Raw genomic sequence first — 12,547 nt, forward strand, 5'->3', positions numbered from 1 at the left:
TAACACTGCTGCTTCATCATGGCTGACAGCTCAGTGACCATCTCTCGGTAACACTGCTGCTTCATCATGGTGGACAGCTCAGTGACCATCTCTCGGTAACACTGCTGCTTCATCATGGTGGACAGCTCAGTGACCATCTCTCGGTGACACTGCTGCTTCATCATGGCGGACAGCTCAGTGACCATCTCTCGGTAACACTGCTGCTTCATCATGGTGGACAGCTCAGTGACCATCTCTCGGTAACACTGCTGCTTCATCATGGTGGACAGCTCAGTGACCATCTCTCGGTGACACTGCTGCTTCATCATGGCGGACAGCTCAGTGACCATCTCTCGGTGACACTGCTACTCCGACATTTGCAGGAAGCTGAACCTCCGACTGTAGACCCTCTCTGCTGGGTAGCATCGTCTGCGCACAAGAATCTGGTTGCGTGTTCTCTGCATCCTCCTCTTTCTTATCCCCTTCCATGCTCGTGAGCCTGGTGCCCCTCTGGGTGTTGATGCCCTGCTCCTGGTGGCTGCAGCTCTCTCCCTCTCTGATGCTCCTCCTCCCTGGAGGTCTCAAACCTGAGTGAATGAGGCCCATGACAATTAGCTACACTCAGTTCTCTGGACCACCCACCCTGCTCCATTGGTACAGCTGCCAAGTCAGAGAAGACACTCAACCAGAGCTCCTCCGCTGTGCCAGTCAAGTGCGTCTTGGAACCAAACTGCTACTACTGCTATCCACCCAGTATCAATCCACTGTATCAAGCTATGCTACCACCCACAATGCAACCACACCACCTGACTGCAGCCAGGAATGACCTGCCGCTGAGATTCCGCCTCCTTAGAGCTGGTGAGACTCTGACGCCCCGTTGTTCCCATGCGCCCCCTGTAAAATGTGAAACAACTGGTAAAATCAGAGTTAATTGCCTGTTTAACAGCTGAATTACCTTCCCACCACATTGAAGTGTAAACTCCTTCCACTCGCCTGGCCACCTCTCGTAAAATCCGCGAGCAACGTAAAACTGTTGGGCTTCACTCCCGATGCCTTTAGCCACAATTTTTCCACTTCTTCTGCCAGCCGGCCTGTCTGGTAAAATCCAGGCCTATGACTCTATGAAATTCTGGTGCTGTGAATTCTGCTTTTATTTCAGATTTCCAGCACCCTCAGTATTCCGCTTTTGTATCTCCAAAAGGCTGACTATCTGGTCATTAATCACATTGCTGCTTGTGGGAGCTTGCTGTGCACAAACGTCCTACATTACAACAGTGACTGCACGTCAAAAAGTACTTCATTGTCTGTAAAGCACTTTGGGATGTCCTGAGGCCGTGAAAGTTATTTCTGTCTTGTTTTCTTTCTTTCAGAAAGCAGCCTGTTGCTAGGTAAGGTGAATTGCCAGCGTGGTGAGGTGTCACATTGCAGGGCTCCTGCTGTCTGCACCTTTGAAACTGGAATAGCTCAAAGCAGACCTACGCCACCAAGAGTGTAAGTATTGCTGACTAATTGACCCAGTCTAGTCACTCAGCGCGGTTTCAAAACAATTAAATAATATATGACTTTAGAGTGGAAAGGAGCGCTCATCAGTGATGTGTGTGACAGTTGATTTCAGGCTGTGTTTAGACTTGTGGGGAGGGTTGAAGATTCTGTGAAACGTGTGACCTTCAAATTCAAAATCTGGTTCCAGCAGGAAGAGGTATCTGAACGGTCTCACTGAATAGAGGCCTTGAAATTAAACATGGTATTTAAACAAGGCTGCATATTGTGATACCATAGAAATAGAGAAGATTTACAGCACAGAAAGAAGCCATTTGTCCTATTGTGTCTGTGTCAGCCAAAGAGCTATCCAGTCTAATCCCACTTTCCAGCTCTTGATCCATAGCCACTGTTCTGCTTTGTGCCCCAAACATGAAGAAATTAGACTCACAATCTGTGTGCGTGTGCGTGTGTGTGTGTGAGAGAGAAAGCGTGTGCGTGTGTAGGCCTTAATTCAAGATGAGATGGCTGCCTGAACTGTCTTAGTTTCACTTTTGCAACCAATCCCCTTCCAGGTTGACTAATCGCATCATGAGCAGAACACTGCAGAACAACCAATCACTGAACAATCAAACACATCATCCCTGTGGGTTACAGCACTTCAAGTACCCATCCAAGTATTTCTGATGTAGTGGTAATGTTGCTGGGTTAGTAATTTTGTGGTCCAGGCTCGTGCTCTGAGAGCATGGGTTTGAATCCCACTGTGGCAGATGGTGAAATTTGAATTAAATGAATAAATTTGTAATTAAAAGTCTAGTCTAATGGTGACCATAAAGCTATTGTCAATTTTTGTAAAAACCTATCTGGTTCACTAGTGTCCTTAAGGGAATGAAATCTGCCGTCCTTACCCGGGCTGGCCTACATGTGACTCCAGACCCACATTGATGTGGTTGACTCTTAAATGCCCTCTGAAATGGCCTAGCAAGCCACTCAGTTCAAGGGCAATTAGGGATGGACAATGAACGCTTGCCTAGCGACACCCACATCCCATGAATGAATTTGCAAATGTGCAGCCATGTTTTCAGCCATTCAGTCCTGTGGTCTTTTTAAACAGGTTATGTTCAATGTCCAGTAAGCATTCAAATAATGTTCCATATGATGAAATAAATATGTTTCCATTTGGCAGGTGTGGTTTCTGTCACACCTCCACCTCCGGCCAAATGAAATGCCTCTTCCCACCCTACTTCATCTCACCCCATCAACATATCCTTCTATCCCTTTCTCCCTCATCCTGCTTCCCCTTAAATGAATCTGTACTATCAGCCTCTACCATTCCCTTTGGTAGTGAGTTCCACGTTCTCACACTCTCAAAGTAAATCAATCTCTCCTGAATTTGCTATTGGATTGATTAGTGACTATCTTATATTCTTGGTCCACTAGTTTTAGACTCTCCCCCACAAGTGGAAACTCCTCTATATCTTTCCTGTCAAAACTTTTCATAATTTTAAATATGAATTATGAGCATTTGGACAAATAAGAAAATAGTTGACCCTAGAGGAACCATCAGTTCGATTACAGGAACTATCAATGCCACAAAAAAACTCAGTAGAATCGTGGAACAATACAGCACAGTAGGTCATTCAACATGAAGGAATGTTTTTCTTCTGTGCTTTACCATTCAAGCCAAACTAAATGGTGTCTTTTATTTTTGGGGGACATATTTACTTGCAAGTATCCAACTTTTCTTTGTAATCAAGCATGCTGATTGAAGATTGTAGAAGCTGACAGACAAAATTCAAGCCTATTGTGATCTTTTGCAGTCACCATTTTTGCTAATAATGAAATTTTCTCATTTAAATATTAGATTTTCAAAATCAGTGGACCGAAGTGAAGCATCTCTGGACTCTTGCTGGAGTGAAGCATCTCTCAACGGTCACCATTCGACCTTTCTCTGTATCCTTCAGCGCAAACCTTTTTTGCCCCATAACTTGAAGTGCTGATAACAGTGCAGTGAGGACAACAGGACAATGGGACATCTGGGGCCCTGGTGAACGGCAGAATGAGATTTAAGGATTGAGGAAGAAACAGAGGAACAACGGAGAAGGAAATCGGGTGAACTGGAGTCAAATCAGGTAGAGAAAAAGAAATAAAGAGAGGGAAAGAAAGATTGGATTAAGAGAGAAAAAAAGACAGAACAGAAAAATAATTTAAACAAATTAAAATTTGACACTTTTAAAGTCTCTAACAATAATTCTTTACCTGCAGGCATGAGACTGACCAATTTAAATTGTTTGCGTTCTGGGCCAGAGAGGTGCATTCGCATTGCATTAACAATTATCACATCATTAAAAGGGTCCTTACGCTGTTAAATCCCAGCTCTAACTTCCAGTTACTAGTCTAACAGGTAATTAATGTGCAAATCCAACAAGTTCTTAAATATAAAATAAAAACAAGAAATGCTGGAAATACTCGGCAGGTTTGGCAGCATCTGTGGAGAGAGAAACAGAGTTAACGTTTCAGGTCAGTGACATTTTCAGATTTCCAGCATCCGCAGTATTTTGCTTTTATTTAAGTTCTTAAATATAATAGGAGGATGGGGGCAAGATATCATTTGTGTGAAGCTACTGATGAAGCAGTGTAAACAGAACAGCACATTCTGGAGATTCACAATTCACAGCATATCTCTTAATCCCCTGAACTTGCTGGTCAATTTATGCATTAATAATGGCATGCAAGGTTAACACACCATTAATTTCCCAGGAAGATTTGACCTGTTATTTCAAAGGCTGCTTTGCCATATGTTCCAATCAGTGCATTTTTGCATTCCATCTATTTTATCTCCTCCTTATCTGAAGCCCTGGACTGTTGCTATGTCTGGTTCCACGGGTGTTTGCTTTTTCTACCTTAGCCCAAATGCTCGTAATTCATGACAATGAGTGTTGGCAAATTATTCAATCAGGGAGCCCATTAAGTCTGATTTCACTTTTGTCCATGCACTTGTGCTTCCAGCAGTGATAAAATTCACCAGTAAAATCCCTGACTGATTCTTCCCCTCCCTCAGACAGAAAACATGGAGGCCAATTACAGACTGAGAGCAGATAACTCACCGCATACTCAGGATCAAAGCCGGGATCTTCCTTGTCCATATGGATTAGCCATTCGCAGGCTAAGCTTAATAAGCCGTCAGGAGAGGTCCTTTTTTTTATTTCAGCATGCTGTCTTTTCGTTGTTATGGAAACAGTTTAGGCAGCTCTGAGCTGTCAATATAATCATGTTATCTCAACCTTCCTAGGTATTAAACAGGAGGGCTTTATAGATAATGGAACAGAAATCCAACGTTGAGCAAAATCAGGAAATTGGGCACAAATTGTGCTGATTGGGTTACAGTTCAGGCTTCCTCTCCAACTTATTTGGATAATCACAATCCTAATGCATGTATGAACCAGCACAGTAAGTTAGCATAATTAAACAGAATAGTTTATTTTCTTTGTGTTGCAACGTATTCCTTGATGTTTATGAGTGGTAACTTCAAGCAGTTTTATTAATACAGCTGTAAATGGGTTTATCACAAAAAATAAGCAGTTTTAATGAGAGTATCCAATCCACCACTAGTGAGTAACTTGGTTTCAAATGAAAGAGGAAAGGTTTGCATTTGTATAGCACCTTTCACAATCTCAGGACATCCCAAAGTGCTTTACAGCCAATGAGGTACTTTTGATGCGGAGTCACTGTTGTGGGAATTGCGGCAGCCAATTTGCACACAGCAAGCTCCCACAAACAGCGATGTGATTATGACTGGATAATCTGTTTTAGTGATGTTGATTGAGAGATAAATATTGGTCAGGGCACTAGAGAGAACTCCCCTGCTGTACTTCAAAATATTGCCATGGGACCGTTAATGTTCTCCCAAGGGGGGCAGACATAGCCTCGCTTTAACATTAAATAAAAGCAAAATACTGCGGATGCTGGAAATCTGAAATAAAAACAGAAGGTGCTGGAAATACACAGCAGGTCAGGCAGCATCTGTGGAGAGAGAAGCAAAGTTAACGTTTCAGATCAGTGACCCTTCATCAGAACTGGTAAATATTAGAAATGTAATAGGCATTGAGCAAGTGAAAGTGGGGAGGGGGGAAGAACAAAAGGAAAGGTCTGTGATAGGGTGGAGGGCAGGAGGGATTAAATGACAAAGATATCATGGAATAAAAGGCAAAGGGAGTACTATTAGCCATAGTAAAAGATAAAGCTTTGGCCAGAATGAGAGTGTTAATGGCAGAATAATGAACAGCTCTGTCAGAAAGCAAAAGCATGAAAAAGTTTAAGAATGGCACATGGTAAGAAAACAATCAAAATGCCAGTCATGGTGTAAAATTGTTGAACTCAATATTGAGTCCAGAAGGCTGTAAAATGCCTAATCAGAAGATGAGATGCTCTTCCTTGAACTTGCATTGAGCTTCACTGGAACACTGAAGCAGAGGACATGGGAGCAGGGTGGTCTCGGTTTAACATCTTGGCTGGACGACAGGGGTCCCAACCTCCAGCAAAAGCACCAGCGAGAACTCCACATTACCCCTTCGGTGGGAGGCCCACCAAACCAAGTGGCAACTCGGCATTTAACTGCTGTAGCACCCACCCAAGGCCTAGGAGTGGTGCTGGACCCAGGCCACAGATAGTTCAGGGCAGGAGGGTCTCATGGGGTGGGTGTCGTAGGGGAAGGAGGTGCAAGGGGGCATCAGCAGCAGGGGCTGGGGGTGGCTCTCAGCAGGTCCCCTACCTAATGCCAGGTCCCTCGTTCAGGCACTGTGCCTTTTAACCTTCCACCCCCCGAAGCCACCAAACAGGCTGCATGGCTTTTGTTGCCATGCTCCCTGTGTGGCAACAGGACTGCCCACCGCTGGGCTAATTGTGGTGGTGGGATTAGGCCCATAATTGGGCATTAATTGCCCATTTAAGGGCCTCAATTAGCAGCGGGGCGGGAAGCTTGCCCAAAGGACTTCCTGCCATGGGACCTAGTTGTGGCAAAGGAGGGTAGGTGACAGAGGCCCCCCTCCCGTCAGCATCCCACTTGATTACATGCTCTACCTGCATCCAAATGCACTGCGAGGGTGAGCATAAAACTGGCCCCCCAATCATCCGAAAGATAGCACTTCCAACAGTGCAGCACTCCCTCAGAACTGCACTGGAGTGCTGGCCCAGATTTTTGTGCTTAAGTCCTGAAGTGGGACTTGAACGCACAATTTTCTGACTCAGCGGCAAAAGCACTGCCAACTGAGCCACGCACAGAAAACCGCAACGGTAGCTCCACTGAACCATTTACTGGTTCCAACGGCACACACTAGGCAGTTTGTTCATAACTTAAATATTTTTTAATATGTAAAGAGTTTTCAAACATATCAGCGAGTGCCCATGCACCTAAAAAAAGTGAATTTGGTTTGAAAAGCCTCCTCCAAGGCCCTCAAACTGCGTGCAACCAGCGGAAACCTGCCATCTCATTACTTTGATCTGTGGGTATTTGTGACTCAGGGAGGCAGTGGTTTGGTGGGAATGTTGCTATGCTAGTAATTCTGAGCCCCCCGCTAATGCTCTGGGGATGTGGGTTCAAATCCCCCCATAGCAAGTGGTGAGATTTAAATTTAATTAATAAAACTAGAATTTGAAAGCTAATCTAATGATGAACATGAAATCATTGCTGAGTGTTGTAAAAACCTATTTGATTCACTAATGTCCTTTAGGGAAGGAAGTCTGCTGTTCTTACTTGCTCTGGACTACGTGTCACTCTGAAACCACTCAGTTCAAGGGTAATTGGGGATGAGTAACAAATGCTGGCTAAGTTAGTGAGGCCCATATCCCACAAATAAAATAAAAGGATGGGCCAGTTTCAGGCAATGTGATTTTTAAACCAGCGTTAAAGATCATGGGAACTCGATTTGCTCGTGACTTAACGTGCGTGTGAGTTGCAGCCATCGTTCGCACTGTTTTGGCCAGTTTCTGCTGCTTTGGCCATGTAAATGTGTGGGTGAATGGAGAACTTGTATCGCGACTGAGGCTCGTTGCACTGTTCCACACATTGCTACTCAACACTGCCATCTTATGGCTGGAATAATGCTAGCGAATTGAAGGCAGTTTTATTAAAGAAGATACACGTTTCAATTTTGCTTAATTAAGATGTGAACCTTCATAAATAATTTTTAAAAAGATGAGTGAGTGTTCCTTGCCGTCATTCACAGCTAAAAATTAATAACGTACTTAAATAAATAAATCTGTTCCCTCATAAAGAATGAACTTGCATTTTGATAGCACCTTTCACGACCTCAGGAAGTCCCAAAGCAAATGAAGTGCTTTTGAAATGCAGTCACTGTTGTAATGTGGGAAATGTGGGGCTGAATTTTATAAGCCCGCCGCCGATTTTGGATAAAGATAGCGGCCCGCCTGTACGGGCTGCACGTCAAAGAGCCTCCGCATTTCCGCGCATGACGGCTCATTTAAATAACCCGAGGGGGCCAGCCCCCCACCCCCGATCACGTGGAGGGGTGATGGGTTGTCAGCTCTACGGCAAAAGTTAAATATTTAAAGTTAAATGGAATTTTTAAAATAAACACATCTCTTTTGGCCCTCTCCCACACCACCCCCCCCCATAATAATTAAATTAATTGTTTGCCCGCTCCCCCCCCCACCCCCACAACATTTACCTTTACCATCTGACCTTTCCCCCCCCCCACCAAACTGCACAAGCTTTAGACTGTAACCCTTCCCACCATCCCCTGCACCCATGAGGTTAACTTGACCCCGTTCCTCCCCTCCCTGCTTCCGGACTGATGAACTTACCTCCTCCCCTCTCCCCACCTCATTTCCCCGGATGGGGATCCGAAGGCGCAGCAGTGACGGCCGCCGGGGTGAAGATCGCAGCGGGACATCGGCAGGTGGCGTGAAATTAATTAATTCAGATATTTAAATATTTAAATTGCAGTTGCGTTGACGAGAGCAGTGGTGGGGGGGGGGTGGGTTCCGCCACGAAGCCTCACCGCCGCCGGTAATATCGGGCCGGGCCCTGCTGGCATCGAGGTCCGTGCCTGGCCTCATCTGGGGCCATCTTCAGGTCCCCTGCCACAGATCCCGACGTTGAGGGCTTCTTAAAATTTAGCCTGTGGCACCAATTTGTGCACAGCAAGCTCCCACAAACAGCAATGCACTAATGATCAGACAATCTGTTTTTGCGATGTTGGTTGATGGATAAATCTTGTTAAGGACTCCCCGGTCAAGGGATCTTTAACGCCCATCAAAGGGGAAGACGGGTCTTCAGTTTAAAGTTACATCAGAAAGACGGCACCCCCAACAATGCAGCACTCCCTCAGTATGGCACAGTGGCGCAGTGGTTAGCACCGCAGCCTCACAGCTCCAGTGACCTGAGTTTGGTTTTGGGTATTGCCTGTGTGGAGTTTACAAGCTCTCCCTGTGAGAATGTGGGTTTCTGCCAGGTGCTCTGGTTTCATCCCACAACCAAAGACTTGCAGCTTGATAGATAAATTGGCCATTATAAATTGCCCCTAGTGTCGGTAGATGGTAGGGAATATGGGATTAATGTAGGATTAGTATAAATGGGTGGTTGTTGGTCGGCACATACTCGGTGGGCTGAAGGGCCTGTTTCAGTGCTGTGTCCCTCTATGACTCTACTGCCATTACCTCTGCTCCTCCAATCCTACCAACTCCTTTACCAGTGGTGATAACATGGGAGGTAAATTTACTAGGTCTTTCACTGCCCGCCTCTCCCCGACCCTACCGACCTCCAACATTTACATATGGAAAGGAAGAATCAGGGGTGGTTTCAACAGGGCATGGAGGAGAGAAAACAGAGGTCTCGTCTTAAGTAGCTCCCACTGCCTGAATTTTCCCCCATTCTACATACTATCCAACCCAATTTTGAGCAGAACCATCCAGGAGAATCCAGCACACAGTGTTTTCAGTTTGAAGTCTTATTGTATTAAATGATTGTCACTTGAGTCCATATCTGTTTACCAGTAGTAGCTGTGTCTCCATGGGTAGCACTCTTGCCACTGACTCAGAAAGGTGTAGGCTCAAGTCCTACTCCAGAGATTTGAGCACACAAATCTAGGCTGATGCTCCACTGCTGTACTGGAGGAGTGCTGCACTATTGGAGATACCATGGGCTGGATTTTATGGTGGGTGAGGGGACCCGTCCACCGGCCGAAAGGTCAGTGGCGATCCCACCTCCGCTGGACCTGGGGATCCAGACCGGATTTTACAATCCCCAGGCCCTTAAGTGGTCTTGGGCAGGACTTCCATTTCATTGAAGCAGGAAGTCCCGCCTAATGGAGCTGCCAGCCAATCAGCAGGCCAGCAGCTCTTAGTCCCAGCAGCGCCACTGGGAATGGTGGCCACCGTTGGGACTACACCCAGCTGCAGGACGAAGATGACGGATGGCCCCAGAAAAGAGGTAAGTTTGTGGGGCCTTGCCAGGGGCAATCGGTGGGGCTCCAGTGAGGCAAGGGTGGGGGTTGGTTAGGGGGAGGCGGGGAGCGCATTTGGCGTGGTTGGGGCTTCGGGGGCTTCCAATGTGGAGCACAGGGTGCCCGATCAGTAGGGCCCTCTCCTCCAGCCCACCAGAAGGCCGCCTAGTTTTATCAGGTGAGTTTTCTGAGGGCTCAGCCGCCCACCAGCCAAATGTAAAATTCCCGTGGCAGCGGGCGGAGGCCCTTAAATGGTAATTAATTGGCCACGTAAGGGCCTTGATTGGCCTGGGACAGGCGGGCCATTTCCCGCCGCCATCGCCCTCCATAAATTGACAGCAGAGGTGAGAGCAGGTCAGGAAGAGCACCCCAATATCCCACTCCATTTTAAACCCCCCTCCCCCCGCCAGCCCACCACCATCCCACTCTTTTGCGGGGGGGGGGCGTAAAATTCCAGCTCTGATTTCTGATGCACCATTAGACTGATGCCCTGTCTGCCCTCTCAGGGAGATGTAAAAGATCCCATGGAACTATTGTGAAGAGGAGCAGGGGAGATATCCCTCGTGTCCTGGCCAAAATCACTCAAACAACAGATTTTCTAGTCATGATTGCATTACTGTCTGTGGGAGCTTGCTGTGCTCAAATTGGCTGCCATGTTTCCTGCATTACAACACTTCAAAAGGACTTCATTAGCTGTATCGAGCTTTGGGAAGTCCTGAAGGCATGTGAGGTGCTATGGAAATGCAAGTTTTTGTGTCTACAGCACTGATACATATGTACTGCCCATTGTAATCTGATTTTACTGATTCTCTGACTTGCATTCATGTGAGAATAGCTGATTCTGTATTGTATGGTGTACTGTATATATCTGTTTGCACTGTTATGAAAGTGATTCTGGTTTTTTTTGGTTAAAATTTTTTTGAGGAATTCATAGTGAAACTGAATAAATGTTGGACCAGTTTTTTTTCAAGACAGTCATCAAGGGGACACTGAAAGAACTGGTTTGGCAACAATGTATTGGTTGTCACATGACTCGAATTAAAAATAGAACAGAAACCCTTGGACCAGGGGAAGATGTGGGCAGAGAAGTCAGTCGCGCGCTCCTTAATTGGACAAGCCCAAGAGCAGCAACGCGTACCTGAGGAAGCAGAAAACTCACAGGCTTTTGGTTGTAGTGTCAGCGTGTTTTACCTGCTGGAGCGAGTGGCTGATAAAGTTAGCCTGCTGCTGAAGATGTGAAGGCAGGAGAGAAGACCACAGCCCAGCTTGCCTTCCAGCATCTCTAAAAGACCCTGAGAAGTCCACTGTGTCAATTCATCTCATCTCCTGTCTTTGAAGAAAGCTGGCTAAATGAATTCTTAACGCCACTCGAAAAGAACTGTTCTAAAAGATCTCAGTTAGCTGTCTATGTAGCTTAAAGAGGAAAAGTGAAATTTTATTACATTTTTATTAAATTTTAAAACTTAAACTCTAATTCGCTTAACGCCTACAGATACACGACGCGCCCACACTAGCATGCATACACGATACACACATGCAGATAGAGACAGAAAGAAAACAGAAGAAATAAAGTGGAAAAGTTTGAGGCAATATCTGAGGAAGTTTATTGTATTACAGTTCTTCGACCTCACTGTAATATCCTTGATTGTAGGTAGATCTTGCTTTTTGTTGCGGTCCAGTATTCTTCTTAAACCTTGTTCACTGTAGGAGACTTTTCTCTCTTGGGATTCATGTGGCTTCAGTGGATTTGGAGTTCCGTAAGAAAGAGATGGGAGCAGACAGGCAGGAGAGGCTGTGGCAAGCCAGCCTAGAGAGATCATCTCAGTCCAGGAGCATTCTGTTTTTTTTTTTGCCTAGACTGTTTGTACAGATTCAAAAAACTCAGGTTGCCCAGCAGGTTAGTCATGTGACTAGCTGGTTTGACCAATTCCGTTTGTGTATTCGGTCATCTTAGCAGTCAACCTGGAATGCGAACTCCCCCACCTTCAACATCTGGCGATCAAAAGTCCATTGTGGGTTGAATGTGTCAGGGAATGGCTGCTTTGTTCTTTCCAAACACTGTCTGTTAATATGAAAATGTCTTTCCAGCCAAGATCTGGCAATTTTTTTTAAAAACAAGACCTTTCTTCACTTCAACAACAATTTGACATTTAATGTCCATGTGGTGAAATTAATATGCCTCATGCTTGGCAGGTGGGGGCCTGCATGACAGCACAGAGAGCAGGGAGAGGTTTCACTTCAAAAAGAGCACAGAGGTCAGGGAGAGACTATCCTATCTTCTATCCTATCCGATCCGCCATTCAGTTCAGTGGAATGAGATCGTTCAAGAAAATCAAGTGAGACATCACAGGCAGGACAGGTGATGTGTCCTGGCTGCAGCATGTGGGAGCTCCTGGATGCCAGTGTGATCCAGGGCAAACACGTCTGCAGTAAGTATTTGCAGCTCAAAGAGCTTCGACTCAGAGTCATTGAACTGGAGTCCGAGATGCAGACATTGTGACACATCAAGGAGGGGGAAGGTTACCTGGACACTTTGTACCAGGAGGCGGACACACCCCTTAGGATAGGGTCTTCTCATTTGGTCAGTGGTCAGGGACAGGAGAGTGTGGCTGCAGCTGAGGCAGGTA

This window comes from Heterodontus francisci, chromosome 5, assembly GCF_036365525.1.
Source record: "Heterodontus francisci isolate sHetFra1 chromosome 5, sHetFra1.hap1, whole genome shotgun sequence".
NCBI lineage: Eukaryota > Metazoa > Chordata > Chondrichthyes > Heterodontiformes > Heterodontidae > Heterodontus > Heterodontus francisci.